This window comes from Puma concolor, chromosome B4 (assembly GCF_028749965.1).
Source record: "Puma concolor isolate L17-30 chromosome B4, mPumCon1.1.hap2, whole genome shotgun sequence".
Lineage (NCBI taxonomy): Eukaryota > Metazoa > Chordata > Mammalia > Carnivora > Felidae > Puma > Puma concolor.
Genome location: NC_141673.1, coordinates 54,684,243 through 54,705,507, shown reverse-complemented (window position 1 = coordinate 54,705,507; position 21,265 = coordinate 54,684,243). Strand labels below are relative to the sequence as shown.

General features: G+C 37.6%; 1 protein-coding gene and 1 non-coding gene across 4 annotated transcripts in view; one reads left to right on the top strand and one right to left on the bottom strand.

The window, feature by feature from the left end:
• TAFA2 (TAFA chemokine like family member 2) overlaps positions 1-21,265 on the bottom strand; it is a 491,182-nt gene that overhangs the window by 409,990 nt on the left and 59,927 nt on the right. The gene's annotated exons all lie outside the window — the stretch shown is intronic.
• LOC112863957 (small nucleolar RNA SNORA62/SNORA6 family) lies at positions 1,257-1,408 on the top strand. The gene has a single exon (XR_003223904.1). It is a non-coding gene; the product is annotated as a small nucleolar RNA SNORA62/SNORA6 family (small nucleolar RNA).

The following is a 21,265-nucleotide window of genomic DNA, read 5'->3' as shown; positions in this document are numbered from 1 at the left end:
TGAATCTGACCCTCAAATGCCATTGATCTGCAGTGGTATTTTCTAGATATCCAGCTTCCTTCCTTGTCCTTGGTCACTGGCCCAAGGAGGTTACTGCCCGGTGTTCCCTCATGCTCAGCCACAGTAGCCCCCTCACTTCTAGATGCCTCAACATTAAAATCATTTGACTCTGTTCCTCTCAGCATCCCTCTGTGGTCTAACCTCCCAAATAAAGGGAAGTCAAAGGAATAACAAAAATAGAATGGAGAGAGAAAGGCTTTATTAGCTAATCTTGGAAAGTAATATCCAACCGCATTTTAAAGTAAAAGTAAATATGAGTTCTTTTTTCTGTGTATGAAAACAAATAAAAATAATTGATCGGACTTTCACAATACTTAGAGGGTATCCCAAATGGAATTTTTCAAAGAAATATAACAAACAATCCTAAAATATGTATGGAACCACAAAAGACCATTTCTTTCTTAAGAAAGAACAAAGCTGAAAGCATCACATCCCTGATTTCAAATGATATTACAAAGCTATGTAATTAAAGCATTATTTAGTATTGTGTTGGCATAAAATACAAACACATAGATCAATGCAACAGAATGCATAGCCCAGAAATAAACCTACTCATATATGGTCAATTAATTTATGACAAAGGAGACAAGAATATAAAATGGGGAAAAGACAGTCTCATCAAGAAATGGTGATGGAAAAACTGGAAAGTAACCTGCACAAGAATGAAGGTGGACCACTAACCTACACCATAGACAGAAATTAAATCAAAATGGATTAAAGACTTGAATGTAATACCTAAAAACCATAAAACTCCCTGAAGAAAACCCAGGTGGTAAACTTCTTGACATAGGTCTTGGCATTGATTTTTGCGTGTCTGACACCAAAAGCAAAAGCAACATTAACTCAGAAATATATATGCACTCCTCTATTTATTGGATTCTTTACGATAGCCAAGATATGGAAGTAACCTAAGAATCTACTGATAGATGAATGAATAAAGATGTGGTGTATAAACAGACAAATATTACTCGGCCATAAAAAGGAATGGGATCTTATTATTTGTGACAACATGGATGGTCCTACAGAGTATTAGGCTAAGTGAAAGAAGTCAGACAAGACAAATACCATAGGATTTCACTTACATGTGGAATCTAATAAAAACCCACCAGAAACTGGTGGTTGCCAGATGGGAAGCAGGTAGGGAAGAGCCGAAATAGGCGGAAGCTATTAAGAGGTATAAACTTCCAGTTATAAAATAAATAAGTCATTAGAGTTCGGAGTTGAGGCCCTGGCTGGCCAATGAACTCACAAGTGTAGGGAGTATGCTACATTAGGGGCAAGTCTTTCGCTAACACCACAAGGGTCCCGGCTTACCGACTGGAGTTTGATAGTAATTCTTGCTGCAAGCATAAAAAATTAAAATAAATTAAGTCATGGAATTGCAAAGTACGGCATAGGAAATATAGTCAAAAATATTTTAATAACATTGTTTGGTGACGGATGGTAACTACACTTATGGTGAGCATTGTGTAAAATACAGGATTGTCAAATCACTATGTTGTATACCATAAACTCAGAAACCACTGTATGTCAACCCTACTTCCATAAAATGTTTTACTTAAAAATAGGACTACCATATGATCTAGCAATCCCATTTCTGCATATTTATCCAAAGAAAATGAAAACACTAACTTGAAAAGATATATGCACCCCCATGTTCACTGTAACATTATAAACAAGCTCAAAGATACAGAGAACAGATTGGTGACTGCCAGATGTGGAGGGTGGCAGATGGGAGAAACGGGTGAACTATTTTTGGTTTTTGTTTTTAGTTAAAATAATCTGATTTTTTTTAAAGCTGCAAGAAGAAGTTTTCTAAGGGGCTTCTAGGAAACTTTTGTTCTGAAAAGAAAAAGAGAAAAAAGAGGAAAGAAAGACACAAAAAGAAAAGGTCCCCCTCCCTCCTCTCCTGCCTCCCTGTTTGTGGCAGTGATGTGAGGATATGATGTCTGGGACCATTTTTTAAACATAAATTGACAAGCTCAAGGATGAAACATTGATGTGATGAAGAAGGCCAAAGTAGAGTTGGGGTGGGGGGAAGCGGGGGTAAGAGCCAGGATTCTTTATGACCTCACAGATGCTGCCCCAACTCTGCCTATTCTTGGCAAAGGAGTCATTAAATATTTTGCTGAATGGCTTGGGCCATTTCAACCAAGCACTTGCAGCCCAGAATGAACCTTACTGATTGTGTTGGCCAAGGATGTGATTTATACCTAGGCTTCTGTGATGCTGAAAACTGTTCCCTTGGTTTTCTGGGGGCAGGGACAGGGGGTAGCAGGGTAGGGATAGGGGGAGAAGACTGCTCCCAGGGGCCTTCTGCTGAGAACCACCTTGCCAACCCTACACTGCTGACACCTATTAGGTTTTGAGAAAAAAAAAATCCTATCTTGTCTAAGTCATTTGTCTCCATTTCTGCAACATCATCTATTTCCTGCCTTAAAGCCACCTGTGTTGTCAAATAAGCACAATAAGGTATCAGTTTTTGGAATGTGACACAATACCACTAAAGTTCATCTTTTACAAAAATGGGAACCTATTCTTGGGACTTCAAATGTGTGCTATGGGACTTCCCTAAACTTCTCTTTGAGGGACTGAGGAGTACCTCAAAAGAGATAGGTAGCCATCCCCTAGAGGAACTAACACTAGGGCGCAAGAGGCCCAGATGACCACATTTAGAGATGACACACCTAAAGCATGAAGCAAGATCTTGTCGGCAGAGAAAACACAGTCTTCCAAATATGAGTCCACAACCAATTGCACAGTGACAGAAGCTTCTAATTATTGGTGTTCTTTAAGCTGTTATCCTGTGCTCAAATACAAACGGCATGCCTAGACTCTAGAGTCAGTAGCAACAGGGATTTCTTTATTGAAGTGGCTAATTCTTCCAAACAATTAAGGGGGGAGCCTACAGCCCTTGGTAAAAAATGACAGGGATGTGGGGATAATGACATTTGCAAATTTAATATCATAAAAATTTTTCCTCTAATTTGGGGTCCTTGCTGCTTTTTCATGTCCACTGTGAGACATAAGTTATAAGCTTTATTGTTGTACTCCAATGCCTAGAACAGGGTCTGGCAAAGAGCAGGCAGTCTCTGGAACAATCACAGTCACAGAAAAGGATGTTGCTGGGGCGCCTGGGTGGCTCAGTCGGCTAAGCAGCCGACTTCAGCTCAGGTCATGATCTCTCGGTCCACGAGTTCGAGCCCCACGTCGGGCTCTGTGCTGACAGCTTGGAGCCTGGAGCCTGTTTCAGATTCTGTGTCGCCCTCTCTCTGACCCTCCCCTGTTCATGCTCTGTCTCTCCCTGTCTCAAAAATTAATTTAAAAAAAAGTTAAAAAATTTAAAAAAAAAGAAAAGGATGTTGCTATGGGTTGAGCTGTGTTCCCCCAAAATCCGTATGTTCAAATCCCGACTTCCAATACCTTTCAAGGTAACCACATTTGGAGATAACTTCTTTGAAGTGGTAATGAAGTTTAACTGTGGCTGAAAAGGTGGGGTCCTACTCTAATATGACAGGTGTCCTTATAAGAAAAAGGATGCCTATGACCAGAGAAGACCATATGAGGATATAGCAAGAAGGTTGGTCATCAAGCCAAGGAGAGAGGCTTCGAAACCAAACCTCCCAACATCTTGATCTTGGACTTCTGACCTCCAGAACTGTGGGAAAAGATTTATTCCCATTGTTTACACAACCAGTATATGGTATTTTGCTATGGTAGCTCTAGCAGCTAATATAGATGGGAATATATATATGTTTCACTACAAAATAGTATTGCCAAATTCTAAAAACTGCCCGTTATTTTTGTAAGCTGAAATTCCTTTCCCTTTTATTGATTAGTTCTTGTGTTTTGGATGTGGTATACACTACATGATATTTGTATTGTATTTTTATTTACAATAATTCACAATAGATTTAATTTTGCTATTCTAAGATGCTTCCAATTTTGTTTTCTAAATATAACCAAATGTGAATTATAGGAAGTGTATTTTTAGGAAAGCAGACATTTAGATCTCAAGTTCCACATACTGACCCAGCAAATTCAATCCAGGTCCCCGTATCTTTTTTTTTTATTACCGCAAAGCCTGATGTGAGGCTCAAACCCACGAACTGTGAGATCATGATCTAGCCGAGATCAAGAGCCAGACACCTAATGGATTGAGCCACCCAGGTGCCCCCCGCCCCACATCTAACAGATATATTTAGGTTGATGATTTAATGCTTACCATTCAAGTGTCTAATCTCATTGAGATTAGTACAATGATACACTAAAATATGGTTAAATACTAAATTTCCGTAATATTCATATATTTGGGGTACTATTTCCTTTTTTTCTCTTTGTACCTCTGGTGCACAAAGTTGCATTACTCAATTACTCATAATCTCTGGCTTATAACATATTCTTATTATTCATAATTGTATGACCCACTTTTATTCATTTATTTAGCCATTTTTCATAATATAAGTAGGAACCATGAATCTCCTCACCTGAAAGAAACAACAACACTCTAATCATAGCCCATGTTCAGCTATGTGGTCACCTCATATGACATCCCTTTCGATTCCTGAGACAATAACCATACTGTATTCCATATTCATAATTCCCTTGACATCCTTGTTATACAGAACTACTATGTCTCCCAGTATTTAAGAGATATTTTAGTTGTTAACTTTATAAAAACAGTATGTTGTAAATGATTTTTTAGAACTTGAGTTTTTTAACTCACTATTATATTGCTAAGATTCATTCATATTTATAAACGCTGTACTTCATTCAACTGCTGTATATTATATTGTGAATATACATCACAATTTATCTACTCTCCTACTGATATGCACTTGGATTATTTCCAGGTTATACCCTAAATAGCACTGACATGAACATCCTTGTACATGTTTTCTGTTATACATGTAAACAAGTTTCACTTGATACCTAGTAGTGGAATTTCTGGAATAAAGGATGTGTGAATCTGCAATTTTTCCTAAAATGTCAGTATTTTCCAAAATGATTGCACCAATTAGCTCCCTGATGAGCAATGAACATCTACCAGATCTATATTCTCTCCAACAATTGATATTATTAGGCTTTTAAATTTTTTGCGAAGAGTATAAAATAATATTGTATAATTGTCTCTATTTGCATTTCCATCATCACTAAGGGATATGAGGCGATGTAATGAACATCTCTTCACATGTTTGTTAGTCATAAGAGTTTCTCTTCTATGAAATACCTATTAAGAGCTTTTGCCTATGAGGCTCCTGGGTGGTTCAGTTGGTTGAGCATCTGACTCTTGACTTCAGCTCAGGTCATGGTCTCACAAACATGAGATAAAGCCCCATGTCCAGCTCTGTGTTGGGTGCAGAGCATGGTTAAGATTCTCTCTTTCAACCCCTCCACCCGTCCCCCACATGCAAGCATATCTCCCAAAAATTTTTTTTAAAAAAGATCTTTGCCCATTTTTCTAAGTCATTTGTAGGAGATGTTTCTGTGCTCTTGACGCCATTCTTTAGACAGTTGTGTATATTGTGAATAACTCCCCCTAGTCTGTTATAGGACTTTCAATTTAATGATCTCTTGAACTCAAGTTTCTACTCTTAATATAGTAAAAATTACGTTTTTTATAATCAACATGTTATATGCATTATTTAAGCAATATTTTCCTACCGCTAGGTCTAAAACACATTCACCTACATTTTCTACTAAATGTTTAAAGATTTGTTTTTGGTATTGAAATCTTCATCTGAAGTCGATCTTTTTATGTAGTGTGGGATAAGTATCTAATTTCATTTTTCTTGACCCTTAATGAAATTTTCAGGTTTTGATGTCCAGTTTTAGAAAACTATTACACAATTCTAAAATAAGCTATCCCAAAATTCTGATATTACTTACATAATATTTTCCTAAATGAAAGAAAATCTTGCATGGTAGAAATATACGTTGCTAATTCCTTCATATACACTAAAATGATAGCAAAAAAAGAGAAACAGGAAGGTGATTTTCCTAACAACTAAGCATTCCCATTCCCTTCCTTAAGACATAGTTATAAATCTATCATGACTAACTGAAACACACATATAAACATACACAAACCACACACAGAAAGCCACAGGACTGTGGAAGAGGCAAAAACACTCATAGCTTCATAACAGCTTCCATTTCCACTTTTGCATTCATACTATGATTTGTTTTACAGTCATTTTATATCAGTTATTTTTAAATCTGCTCTAAAATTCAATTGAGTAAACCTGCTCTATGTATAAAATTAATTCACAAATAAAGAAATGGCATGCTAAATAGTAAATCAATTGCCAAATATCAACTATCTCAGAGGAGCTCTTGTTTCTCCATTTCTCCACCAATTTACTCCGTAAAAGTAAAAGGGTTTAACTTTTAATCCATTTAACAAACATCTATGATGAGCAAAGCAGTGCACTAGAGAGTAAAAACAACACAAATTTGCTCTATGATATAATCAGGGAGCCATAAATAAATTTAAAATGGGACCAATTATAAGTTATATAATAGAAATGCCCACAAATGTTGATTGAGTTCAATTATGTTTGTATTTACTAAGCACCTAAGGATATGTCATTGTACGTTTCAACAATCTCATTGAATAGGCATTTTTTTAAATTTCTTTTTCAAGAAGCTACTTCATAATTTCATGATGTTGGAAATTCAGAATAGAAGTAATCAACAGGAGTGTAATTTGTCAGGCAAAATCTATTGGCAGGCACGTCTCGGACCATAAGATAAACATTGGCACAGAAGATGATAAATGTTACCAACATCTGATAAAGGCTTTTCTCCAAGCCCAAGAGAGAAGACAAAGAACTGAAGAATAAAGTCTTTTCAAACTCTCACCTCCTACAGTGTTTATAGTCAGACAGTTACAGGCAACTCAGTTACTTGGCTTTAGGTTTCCACCTGATCCAAGCACTGGACAAGTTCTACATAAAATTATTAGGCTTTTTAATGCCTACTCCAGGTCCTCTATTTTCCAGTCTTCCCTATCTTGACCTTTGCTACACTCCCACTGCTTTTATTCAAAACCTCTACCAGAGCATCCCATCCGGGACTTCCAGTCGCAACGGACTTACCATGATTTCTGTGACCTATCCAAGTGGAAATCTAATTCCGCCCTCTACTTCTCCTACCTCAAGGTTCTGTTTGGTATCACATCCCCTTTGGGCATGTTCCATGGCAATCCCAGCCTAATCTCACAAATTATTTACATAGATATGAGAAATTTGTCGAGGCTCCATCATTCCCTAGGGAATGAAGATAATCGTGAAGCTCTCAATTCAGGTTTCACACACATCTAAAGAAAACCCTCTGCACTTGTAGTCCAAGGACTTGATCAAGTCCAAAGTCCACAGTAATTCATATGTAAGATTGAGTCAGTCATTTAACTCTCCTGAGACTAGGTCAATTTATTAAATGGAAGAAACAATGAATTCACCTGAATGCTGTAGGAAATTACATGAAGAAAGCACTTGTAAACTATAAAGTGATCTAAACTATAAGTGATATTCCCTTCATGGCAATGATAAACCACCAGGAGAGATATTTAATTAGCCTTCCCCCAAGACATCCTGTAGTGATGCTTACTTCTCCTATACTAGGAATAAGACTGCCAAAAATTTTGTAGTAGGGGAGAGGTTTCATTTTTAAAATCATGCCTTCATTTAATCATTGACCCATTCATTTAAAAAAAAAAGAAAAGTGAAGGCCAGGCACTGGAGATAGAACAGTGACCAAGGTACACAATTCCTGCTCTCATGGAGTTTATATTCTGTGCGTGGTTCAAAGCAACTGCAAAGTGTGGAGACATTGCAGGCACAAAGGGGACCACCAAATTCCCAGGTGAGGACACTTACTGAAATGAGTGTCATCTTTGTTTTTCATTGAAACAAGGGAGGCCATGCTGATATACATCCACCAAGCAGCCTGCAAAACCAGCGTAATCTTGAACACATGATGTGCTCCTTGATTCTCAACCAGCAAAAGACAAAGTAGTCTAGGTGAGACCCATAAATTTCTTAACAGAAAGTCTAATGAAATAGTTCTGCACTTGAGAAAGGACATTTGCTTTCTGTTCCAGTAACACATTAATTCTTTGATAATAACAGCAAATACTCAGGGATCACTAGACTCTAGGTACTGTTTTAAGCAGATGACATTCTATCCCATTTAACCATTACAACTTGATGCCCTGGGCACTATTATTACCATGCCATTTTATAGAAGAGGGGGAAATAAGGCATAGAAAGGTTAAGAAATTTATCCTAGGTCACACATCTCTTTTTATTCAAATCCAGGCTGTCTGATTACACAGTCTAATCTATACCCACCATGTTATAGATTCCTCTCATTAGAGTTACTGATGATTATAATATACAAAGGGCAAAGAACCAGTGTTTAATGTAACCTGTCACTCCAGAACTCATTCATAAGAGACTGGATACCTCCAAGAACAACATTCCCTCAGGCTTGATGTGAATGGCACCCCATAGGAGTACACAATATACAAACAACATCACCTCACACAATGAACCTGTATCTCCATCATAAACCATTCTTTCTCAAGTTGCTTCTCTACCAAAGAAGGCCCGGTCCCCTTTTCTTTCCAGGCACAAAATCAGTTATCATTCAGGCCTGGCCATATCCTCCCTGAAGCCTTTCTGGGCTCTTCCACCTACCTCAAAGATCTGTTGATCTCTTCTACACACACTTACTTTATGTTCCGTTTACTTTATGTACACTTTGAACTACTGCTTAACATTTGGTTATGTAATGTTTTGCAGTTTACCAGACATGTATTTACTCAGCTACATGTAAGTCTGTTGAGAACAGAAAAAGGTTTTGATTCCCTCTCCTGGTTGCACGGCACCCCCTCATGCCCACAGACACACACCTTCCATACCTCATATTGTACTAAAAGTTCAATAAATGCTGTTTGGATAGTTGGCAGACTAATTGATTAATCTATTGAATAAATATTCAGCTAAGCTTAAACAGCCTCCATGATTTTCTGTACTCAGACATGGATACACACACAATGTGTGGGTCAGTGAGCTGATGAAATGAAGAAGGAAATAAATAAAGCGTTCATTGGGAAATTACCCTAAATATAAAAATCACAAGAAATGGGAATGTATTAGGATTCAATCTAAAAAGTTTTAAGGGGAGAACCGGCTAATTGAAAAAGAAAAAGAAGTAGTTTTATACATTTAGCATTAAAGTAGCTTCTCAGGATCTGAAAATCAAATGCTTTAGTCCATCAAGTTTGCCATTTTCCTGCTGGAGATGTAATACATCAACCACATTTCACGTACATCTTAAAATTCACTTGACTTGCACCTTCTATTTTATTTCTTTCTTCTACTCTCTACCCACAGGCCCACACACGCGCACACATGTACTCTGTATCCTAACCCCCTTGCCTTAAAAAAAAAAAAAAAAAAAATCACCATCTGACTATGAATTACTAGTTCTGAGTCATCAAAACCGCACCAGAGAAAGTTTTGTTCATTACCTTGGGCTCCCTCTGCTGGGTCTGCAGGAGTAAAACATACAATTCTGTAGAATTGGAGGTTATGGAACTCCATTCCCCCACAGAATTTCTCCTGTTTTACCTAAAATTACATTCACTATCTAACAAAACACAATCACTTGAAAACAGAAGAGATTTAGGACCTGGATAAACTAGTAACGATATATCAAGACAAGTGGCTTTTAAGAAACTACTACACAAATCAGGGTTCCTTGTCCGTGTTTATCTTCATTGGTAGTAGAATGGTGGAATTCAGCAGGGGAGCTCAGATATTAAAGAGACAGGGATATAAAACTGTACCGAAGAAAATAATCACAAGAAAAAAGATCTGGACTACACATGTGTTTGTCAGAAGCAAATGCAGATGAAGAGGACAAAGGCAAATTTAAAGCCTCTCAGTAAGGTTTCTAAGAAAGAAAAGACAGCATTGGCCAGGCAGTATCCCTAAAGCATTACAGATCAAAGCTGTTGTTAACATTACTGAAATATAGTAGCAAATCCGATAGTAAAGAATATATTGAGCCTACGGTCACACCGCCTCCCCCAAACATCCTAAAATCACAAAGTACATTTGCATTTACTAAAGATAATAGCAGGGCGCCTGGGTGGCTCAGTCAGTTGAGCATCCGACTTCGGCTCAGGTCATGATCTCACTCACAGTCTGTGAGTTCGAGCCCTGCGTTGGGCTCTGTGCTGACAGCTCAGAGCCTGGAGCCTGTTTCGGATTCTGTGTCTCCCTCTCTCTGACCCTCCCCCATTCATGCTCTGTCTCTGTCTCAAAAAAATAAAGGTTAAAAAAATTTTTTTAAATAAATAAAGATAATAGCAATGTAATTTATGCATCAAAATGGAAATGGTAGATATTGATTTCTGTCAGAAAGAAGTATTATTTCTCATTTAATTGATTTGGTGCTAATTATAAAAGAGAGTGGTTAAGTTGTACTAAAACAAACCATCATACCAGGAAAAAGAATGAAACTAGACCTAAGATCTCTAAAACTCTGGAAAATATGGTCTATAATATTTTTTCCCTTTAGACTGATTTTCTGCAATGAAGATCTTAAACCAGTCCCAGGGTGATATTATAAAATCATCAAGTACTCAGAGATGTGTATACTCCACAGCCTTGAAATCTAGGACCTGAGCTTTTCTCTACAGAGTCCAGCACGGATCCTGGCATAACCTCAGGTTACTAAAGACCTTTGCCAGTAGCTCTTCTGATGTTGCCAGTCTATCTCCTGTCTCCACTGTCCTATCATGAGCTGCCAGAAAGGGTTAACCAAGACTCCAGCCCATGAGTAGCTACAAAATTTGAGACGCCCAGTGCAAAATGAAAATGCAGGGCCCCTTTTTCAAAAAGTATTAAGAACTTCAAGACAGTGACAGCAGAACAGGAAGTCAACCAAGGAAACCCTTCTAGGCACAGCCTGTAAATATGGAATCCTATGCAACTGACTACAGGGGTCACAAGCCCATGAAGCTGGCCTTGCTGGAGCCCTAGGTTAGTTTAAGGTTAGCAATAACAGTGTCTTCATGGATCCTTCATCTCCAACATCAGACAAAGATGCCAACCTCATCATCCTCAAAGCATTACCTTTGCAAGAGAGACATCCTTGCTAAAACAAACATGGTTCAGTTTATTTCCCCAAATGCATGCTGGAACCTGTTAATAGGTCATGTTTTTCATTCTGTCCAAGTTTGGTTTGGGAAACAGAGCATCTGTTGAGAGAACCTAATTCATCCACATCTCTTTTTTTCCTTTCTTGTGAGGGGCTGTTCAATTTAAGTGCTTAAAAGCACAACCTCCAGGGTCAAACCACCAGGGTTCAAATCCCACCTTCACCACTGACCACCTATGCAAGTTTGAACAAGTCACATTACTTTGCTGAATCTGTTTCCACTAGCAACCAATATTAGAACTGCTTCATTGGGTTGCTTACCAGGATATAGTGAGGCATAATTTATAAAGAGTTTAACTCAATGCTTGGCACACAATAGTGATAGACTCGGCATTATCATTACATAATAATTACTTTTAAATGTATTGGAATACGGGTCATAGAAACCCAGCTGGTTGTCTACGAGCCACCTGGTATTTAAATTTCAGTTGTTCTCAGTGTGGTTTAAAGGACTGTCTTAAATAAAACTTTTGTTAGAGCCCCAAGTTCTCCAGATTTTTAAAGGTCTTTATTTATTCATTTACTTCATAAACATATATTGTTTCTCTAATCTGTCATAAGCACTATTCTGGATATTAGGGATATAAAGATTGACACGATTAAATCTCTGCTTTAAATGGACTCACTAACCAGACAAGTAAATGGATAATTTTAATGTAATGTGCCAAGCACAACAATTGCTGGAAGAAAACTCTCCAAGAATGGCTCTTATTTCTACACTTTCTGCAAAGGCATTAACCAATATTTTGTTTCATACTAGCTGCTCTAGAATGTTTGCATACCACACACCCTTGGAAGACAAAGTGTCTCCCTCTCCAGGGCAGAGGGCAGATTTGTTTTCAGAACAGAATAATTAAGATAATGTGTCCTTCCAGGGTAAAGTTTGGGCAGATTTTCTAGCCACCGCCTTTAAAGGACTGGGTTTTCCAAAGTTTCCTCAATTGTGCCACAAATCCACTGCATGTGTGTAGAAGGGGATACTCCATGCGGAGGAAACAGAGGTATGGGACACCATCATATGGATGCATAACTATAAACAACACAGTCGTGTCGACAGGTATGAGATACAAAGTGGGGAAAATGAGGCCGGGAAGCAATGCAATGGCGGAATCTTAGGGAACTTCATGTGCCAACTGTAAACTTATTTCATAATGACTTTGGGTAATGACCTGTATAGCTGTTGAAAAGTTATGCATTTTTAAATCAATTTTTTTTTAAATTTTTTTTTCAACGTTTATTTATTTTTAGGACAGAGAGAGACAGAGCATGAACGGGGGAGGGGCAGAGAGAGAGGGAGACACAGAATGGGAAACAGGCTCCAGGCTCTGATCCATCAGCCCAGAGCCTGACGTGGGGCTCGAACTCACAGACCGCGAGATTGTGACCTGGCTGAAGTCGGACGCTTAACTGACTGCGCCACCCAGGTGCCCCAAATCAATTTTTTAATACAGCAACATTTTTCCCAATAATCCGCTACATAAATACACTGTAAGACATGATATACTGAAGTTACGGTTTTAGGGAAACACACTCACCAACTTACTTGACTTACTAGTTTTTAGTCAAAGTATATTAGGCAATTCATTTAAAAAATTTTTTTAATGTTTATTTATTTTTGACACCGAGAGAGAGAGACAGAGCATGAGTGGGGGAGGGGGCAGAGAGAGAGAGGGAGACACAGAATCAGAAGCAGGCTCCAGGCTCTGAGCTGTCAGCACAGAGCCCGATGCAGGGCTCGAACTCACAGACTGCGAGATCATGACCTGAGCTGAAGTCCAACGCTCAACCAACTGAGCCACCCAGGCGCCCCAGGGAAGTCATTTTAATTAAGTACCACATTTGGATGAACCCAAAACATTTTTTGAAAGAGAGAGAAAGAGAAAATACAGGCGTGCGTGCACACATCGTTTGTATTACGTGTACTCTTGTGTTTAACTTTTATTTTGCCCTGAAGGTGTTTTCCTGTGTGATCACTTATAAAGTGAAGCTTGAGTGCAGGATAATCTTAAGCCCAAAGAAGGGCCACGAATTGGTAAAGAAAAAAAAAAAAAAAAAAAAGAATTGATTAAAAAAAGAAAGGGGATCGTGTTTTCCAAAGAGGGTTTCCACTGTACTCTATTTCTAACATTTACTACCTGCTCCCAACAATCTTCTTCCTCCTTTCACAAGTAAAATAAACCTTCATTCTATGTAGATTCTATTTATTTACTTTTAAATTGTTCTTTATTGTTTACATAAACCTGCTTTTAGTGTTGAATTGCTATCTTTTTCTACCTGTGAAACCTGTTTAGTTATCTTGAGGTGGAATTAACTATAATTTTTAATTTGGGGTTAAAATTACTGGATTTTTCTTTCTTACTTTTAGTTTTTCATTTAGCAACAGGTTTTGCAAAAAATGAATTAAAAGTCATTAAATGAGAAGTGTGTTTGATTTTCTTGGTAGGCTCTGAGGGGACATTGATAATCTTAAGTAGAAGAGCATAGCCTGGCTGTTGTGACCCATTGATCCCAAATCAGAACACCAGGTAAAAATCTGGCTTTGCCACATACTAGATATGTCACTTATAGAAAGTTCTTCTTGTACCTAAGACTTATCATCTATACGATAAAGATAAGAATAGTTCTGATATTATACTGTTGTGAAAACCTGAAGGATTTACTATACACTGAATACTTAGAAGAACACCAAAGTACAGAGTAAGCACTCCATTAAATGTTATCTGCTAATATCGAACTGGAAGACATATTACAATTTATATGGCACCACAAAAGACCTCGAATACCCAAAGTAATCTTGAAAGAGAAGAACAAAACTGGAGGCATCACAATCCTAGATTTCAAGATATACTACACAACTGTAGGAAACAAAACGCTATGGTACTGGCACAGAAAACAGACACATAGATGAATGGAAAAGAATAGAAAGTCTACAAGTAAACCCACGATTATATGGTCAATTACTCCCCGACAAAGGAGGCAAGAATATGCAATGGGGAAAAAACAGTGTCTTCAACAAATGGTATTGGGAAAACTGGACAGCTACATCCAAAAGAATGAAACTTTCTTACACCATACACAAAAAATAAACTCAAAACAGAATAGAGACCTAAATGTGAGACCGGAAACCATAAAACTCCTAAAAGAAAACACAGGCAGTAATTTCTCTGACATCAGCCATAACAACATCATTCTAGATAGGTCCCCTGAGTCGAGGGAAACAAAAGCAAATAAACCTTTGGGACTACAAGATAAAAACCTTCTGCATAGCAAAGGAAATAGTCAACAAAACTAAAAGACAACCTACTGAATGGGAGAAGACATGTGCAAATGACACGTCCAATAAAAGGTTAGTATGCAAAATATATAAAGAACTTATACAACTCAACACCAAAAAAACACAATAATCCAATTAAATTGGGCAGAAGCAGGGGTGCCTGGGTGCCTCAGTCAGTTAAGCATCTGATTTCGACTCAGGTCACGGTCTTGCGGTTTGGAGTTCAAGCCCCACATAGGGCTCTCTGCTATCAGCACAGAGCCCATTTGGGATCCTCTATCCCCTTCTCTCTCTGCCCCTCCCCTGCTTGCATGCTTGCTCTCTTTCTCTCTCTCTCAAAAATGAATAAGCATTTTTTTTAACAGGTATAAGTCATGAGCAGACATTCCTCCAAAGAAGACATACAGATAGCCAACAAACACATGAAAAGATGTTCAACATCGTTCATCATCAGGAAAATGAAAATCAAAACCACAATTAGATATTACCTCACAGCTGTCAAAATGGCTAAAACCAAAAGCATAATAAACAACAGTGTTGCTGAGGCCGTGGAGAAAAAGAAACCCTCATATACTGTTGGGAAAGCAAACTGGTATAGACACTGTGGAAAACAGTATGGAGGTTGTTCAAAAAATTAAAAATGGAATTACCATATGATCCAGTAACTCCACTACTGAATATTTACCCAACAAATACAAAAACACTAACTCAAAAAGATATATGCACCCCTATGTTTATTGCACAATTATTAAAATAGCCAAATTATGAAAACAGCATAAGTGTCTGTAAATTGATGAATGGATAAAGAAGATGAGGTATATATCTACAATGGAATATTATTCAGCCATAAAAAAGAATAAAATCTTGCCATTCACAACAACATGGATGGAGTTAAAAAGTAGAACACTAAGTGAAATAAGTCAAAGACAAATACCATATGATTTCATTCATGTATGGAATTTAAGAAACAAAATTTTTTTGTAAACAGACTTTTAACACAGAGAACAAACTGATGGTTACAGGAGGGGAGGTGGGTGGGGTAAAATAGGTGAGGGGGTTTAAGAATACACGTATCATGATGAACACTGGCTAATGTATGGAATTGCTGAATCACTATACTGTATGCTGAAACTCATAAAACACTGTATGTTAACTATACTGGCATTAAAAAAATATTATCTGTTTATATTATTCCCTTCATACTTATGGTTTCTATAGATCAGTATGACTGCTGTGGACAACAACTCTGAAGGTATCAAGACTGACATGAATGAAATCCACCGGAGCTACACTGAAGAACAGAAAAAATACAGGGTGACTGGGTGGCTCAGTCGGGTGAGCGTCTGACTTCAGCTCAGGTCGTGATCTCACGGTTCATGGGTTCGAGCCTTGCATCAGGCTCTGTGCTGACAGCTCAGAGCCTGGAGCCTGCTTCAGATTCTGTGTGTGTCTCTCTCTGCCCCTCCCCTGCTCGCTTTCTCTCTCTCTCTCTCTCTCTCTCTCTCTCTCTCTCTGTCACTGCCTCTCTCTCTGTCTCTCAAAAATAAATAAACTTTTTTAATTAAAAAAAAGAACAGAAAAAATGCACGGGGATTAAGAAGCACAAGGATGTTGGAAAACAATGCATTCTATTTTAGACATGTTGAGATTAAGTTGCCTGCATCACTTCTGTCTCCTCTCTCTCTCTCTCAGCAGTGTGTTCAGGTCAATTTTATCACACGAAGACAAAACAAAAAACATTTAAAAGTTGAATTAGGACTTGTTTTGAAATAGAAACTGCAGAATATATAGGCTCAAGAATTTTCATTGTTTATTCAATGTTAATCTATTCAGAGAAAAGGCCCTGAAAGCCACAGGCTTGTTATGAAGTGTGATGAAATCAATGCACGGAGTTTGTGCTTAGAGAACTCATTTCCTTGGAAACTCAGAGTCTGTGAAACAGACATAAATTATGCTTGTGTGTACCCTGCCTTTCCCAAGGCTAATTATTCAATGTAGTGGAGAGTTAAAAGTATCCAACACAAAGGGTTAAGAGCAATCAAAGCCAGGTTAAAAAAGAAAAAGAAAAAAAAAAGAGGTCAACACAGGTATAAGTGACAAATTGCTCCTTTCATGCTTTATCATCTTTTACCACTTATGACACATTACTATTCACATAACTCTATCTCCTCAGTGCTCCTATCCCACTCAACATTCTCAACACCCGTTTCTCCAACTTTCTCTTCCCTGGCCAAGTACCTCCTCCTGCAGCGTCTCAGGAAGGCAGGGACTATTCCTGATTCATGTTTCTGTCCCTTCTTGACAGAATGGCAGAGTACATATCAGGTGTTTAATGTGTGCTTAGTGAAAAGGAATAATTGCGTAAACCCACTTAAGGATGGTAAGTATTTAATGAACTCATATTCAGAGTGGTTCAGGGGATAAGCTTAGGGTCACAAAATAGGCTGCTTCTATTATTGAAGTCTTGATAGCTGTAAATATCATACATTATATCTGAATCCATGTGTGTAAGAAGCTACTATAGACATAAAATTAATTTCAGTTTCATGCTTTAAACTTTTATTATTTTCCAAATAATTCAGTAAACGACATCATAAAAAGTTCTATTTACCACGTTAGACCCAGAATGTGAATGAGACAGACCTCAATAAATATTTAATTGAGTGACTAATAAATAAACAGATTCCTTTGTTTTTCTACCCAGAAACACATAGTTTTCATTTCCATTTTCTTGAATTGTGCACAGAAATAAACCTTATCCTACAATAGGAGGAAAATTTTTCTTTCTTATTTTCCCTCAGTATGCTTAAAATAAAAGCATGGGATATTCTAACAACAGCTGTGTTGACATAAGTATTCCTCCAAGACCACATCACCTATTATTTTTAAAGTACATTTAAGAACAAATTAACAGGAGTGCCTGGTTGGCTCAGATGGTTAAGCCTCCGATTTTGGCTCAGGTAATGATCTCACGGTTCATGAGTTCGAGCCCCACATCGGGCTCTGCGCTGACAGCTCAAAGCCTGGAGCCTGCTTCGGATTCTGTGTCTCCCTCTCTCTCTGCCCCTCCCCTGCTCACACTCTGTCTTCTCTGTCTCTCAAAAATAAATAAAACATTTTTTAAAAAATTTAAAAACACACTAACAAAGTTAAGTTATATTTCACTTCTGTTATAATGTGAAATGTAAATAATCCTCCCTATAAGGAAGAAGTTGCAATTCCAACTAACTATTATGACACAAGAATTAATTGAGCCTCTTCAAATAATTGTGCCACAGCATAACATCCTTATCCATCTAGCAACTGGGAAGCCTCATAAACTCTTGTACACTTCACCAATACAGGAGTAAAGACACAGAAGCACTGTAGACACTAAACTATCATCTAAATCATCGAAAATACTTGCTGCCATCTTGTACGATAGCTCAATTTTGCTGAATATAATTTGATAAAAAGTGCTCATCTGCAGAGCAGTGTTTCTCAAACTCAAAGCTACCAACATCTTGGACCACATCATTCTTTGTCGTGAGGATGGTTTTTCTGCCTGGATGTTTAGCAGCATCCCTGGACTTTACCCACTCAGTGATAGTTGGCGCTTCTTCCTCTCGCCACCCTGACAATCAGAAAGGTCTCCAGACATTGTCAAATGTCACCTAAGGAGCAAAATTGCCCCCAGTTGAGAACCACTGCTATAGAAGATGTAGTATTTGTAACAACCGTTAGAGATCCAAAGTACATAATAATCCATTTCTCAGTCATCCTGGATAAATGAGTAGTCTCTATGTTGTGCATTAGTAACATTTCATTAACCAGCATATTAAGTCAACCATAAACCCCATTTCTTTGTTACAACAGATGATAAACATAAATCCAAGGTATTTATTCATTATTCAATTCTAATACTCTAGGAACTTAACCTTCTTACATTTTAGCAACTATTTTCAACCATAAACTGGAACAGAATTCTGATAAATTGCCTCCACTATCCCAAGTAAAAGTTGGGGAGGGAGAGAGTTGAGGGACTTTACAACCATAGTTGTAGCCTTGTACGTAATGTCTCCTCAGCTTTTTCTTTTACTCCTTATAATCAAGAGTTTGCAACAGCTATCAGGAGGCCTTCAGAATTTTTCCTGCTGTTGCTGAAACTCACACAAAGGAAAAAAATTATCTTAGCTCAAAATTAAAGTGGCTGAAATGAAATACACAATTCAAAGGAATAAGGAATATATGAATATATAAACTAATAGTATAAATCCAGTAAGACCGGTTCATGACGTGTTTATTGGCTAGCCCATTCCCCAGGATGTACTGTTGCAAGAAAATGAATTAGTTAGAATTCTTTATTATTTAAACTTAGAAAGTGATCATTTACATGTATTCTTCATTTTGCTTCATCTGACATTTCCTGAGCACCCACTAAAGGGCAGGAACTGTGCTAGGGACATTCACAGCTAAATAAAAACATTTAAAAACATTTCTGCACATAAATGTATGACATGCTCCACATAACGGTCTTCTTTGTAAGTAGCAATTGAAATCTACTGACCCATATTTGGTATGTTTTAATTGTTCAGACTTTCAAACACAATATGTTTCTTTGAGAAGGAGATACCTATTTCATAGGCAAGGTCAACAAGAGGAAAGAGAGGGGAGAGAAAATTACATGTTTGGTAACATTTTATTAAACTGCAAAAACCATTTTCTGAACAAGAAAATGACAATCATGTCAGCAGTTAGCAAACTGAAAACCTGACAAGTGATAAGCACCAATAAATCGCTTAACAAAATGTTAGCTACTGATTACAATGTTGATGTAAAACCAAAAAAGCCAGCTGACATAAAATAATATGTTAAAACTGAAAACCTCACTAAGGGACAATGCTGTATAGTTCATGGGCTTTGTGAAAAAGTGTCACATACAAAACAATGCAAAAACATATACTGCAGTTCACTGGAGAAGCTAGAAATTTGGAGCACAAAAGCAAAAGGTCAGAGCCATTCTCTGCTAATTACAAAATAAATAGATCAACTACTACCCCTGAAACTGTAAAGACTCTGTGGATCGCATCCACACACAAGGAGAAAGAAAAAAGTGGTAACATTTGCACTTTCTCTATGCACTTAAGATTATCCAAGAGCAAGTAGTTAAGTCCTGCATATTTACAGGTGGTTTGGTATATAAAAAAATTATTTTATAGGAACTTAGAAAGTCCTAGAAGTGAAAAGCTTTAGAAGTATGACCTAGGAGCACTCCACAAATCCCTCTTTAAAATTCACATGACTCTCAATTGTGCTCCTCAAACACCCTAGAGGGCTATATGTGCACTGCACCAAATATGTATGACCAAAGGAATAGGCATACATTTTTGGTTTGTAATTTAATTCAATGCAGCATAGAAGATCTTCACTTGGGTGTGAATTTTATAGCAGTAGAAAAAAAAAAAAATCTAAACTCCCACTATCTAAAATGGCGATTTTCAAATGTTTGTTTTTAAACCCTGTTTAAAAGGAACCAGATATGTTTGTTAACTCTAGTCTATGAGTTGTCTCAACTATTTAGCATATAAAATAAACCAATCATTATTCATGTTTTATACTTGCTGCCTTCCATTTCTATCCTTCTACTGATTCCCTGATGATTCTTTTACTAGAAATTAGTATTTCTAGTAAATACTTCATGGCCAGGTCAGGCTGTACATTTGAGAACCCTTGTAGATGCTGAAATTGTGCATTTAGTTCACAACAGTAAAATGGAAAATGGTGTGTTAAAACAACAAACAAATGAGAGGTAACTACGCAGAGATGAATTAAGTCAAGAGAGAATCTGAAATCTATGTTGATAAAATCTTCAATGTAAAATAAAATTTATATCACATTTAATCCCAGATGAACTTGCTTTTTAAAGCAATTGGTGCGTATCTTCAAAACGAGAAGTCACCTTAATCTGGATTTTCCCCAAGAATGAATTTAACATTAAAAATATTAAACTCCATGGGGCACCTGGGTGGCTCAGTCGGTTGAGTGTCCAACTTTGGCTCAAGTCATGTTCTCACAGTCTGTGAGTTCGAGCCCTGCAACAGGCTCTGTGCTGACAGCTCAGAGCCTGGAGCCTGCTGTGGATTCTGTGTCTCCCTCTCTTTTTCTGCCTCTCCCCCGCTCACTCTGTCTCTCTCTCAAAAATAAATAAAAACATTTTTTAAAAAAATTTTTTAATTAAACTCCAGGGGCACCTGGGTGGCTCAGTCGATTAAGTGGCCTACTTCAGCTCAGTCATGATCTCACCATCTGTGAGTTCAAGCCCTGCGTCAGGCTCTGTGTCTACAGCTCAGAGCCTGTATCCTGCTTCTGATTCTGTGTCTCCCTCTCTCTCTCTGCCCCTCCCCTGCTCAGCTCTGTCTCTCTCTCTCTCTCAAAAATAAAGATTAAACAGTTTTTTTTTAATATTAAACTCCAATTCTATCTTGCAAAAGGCTCACATTTAACAATAAAATGAGCATTTAATGGACAGTGTGGATATCTCTCCAATATCCACTTCTATGAGTGTATATTAATGAGGTTGTACAGGTATTGACCCTACCCCCAACTTCAGGCCTGGTCTCTGATGGGTCTAAACCAGTGACTTCAACATGATCAAACCTAATAATCCTTTATATAATATTTTGTGATGCCTCCATTCTATACTAAAATTAAATTCTC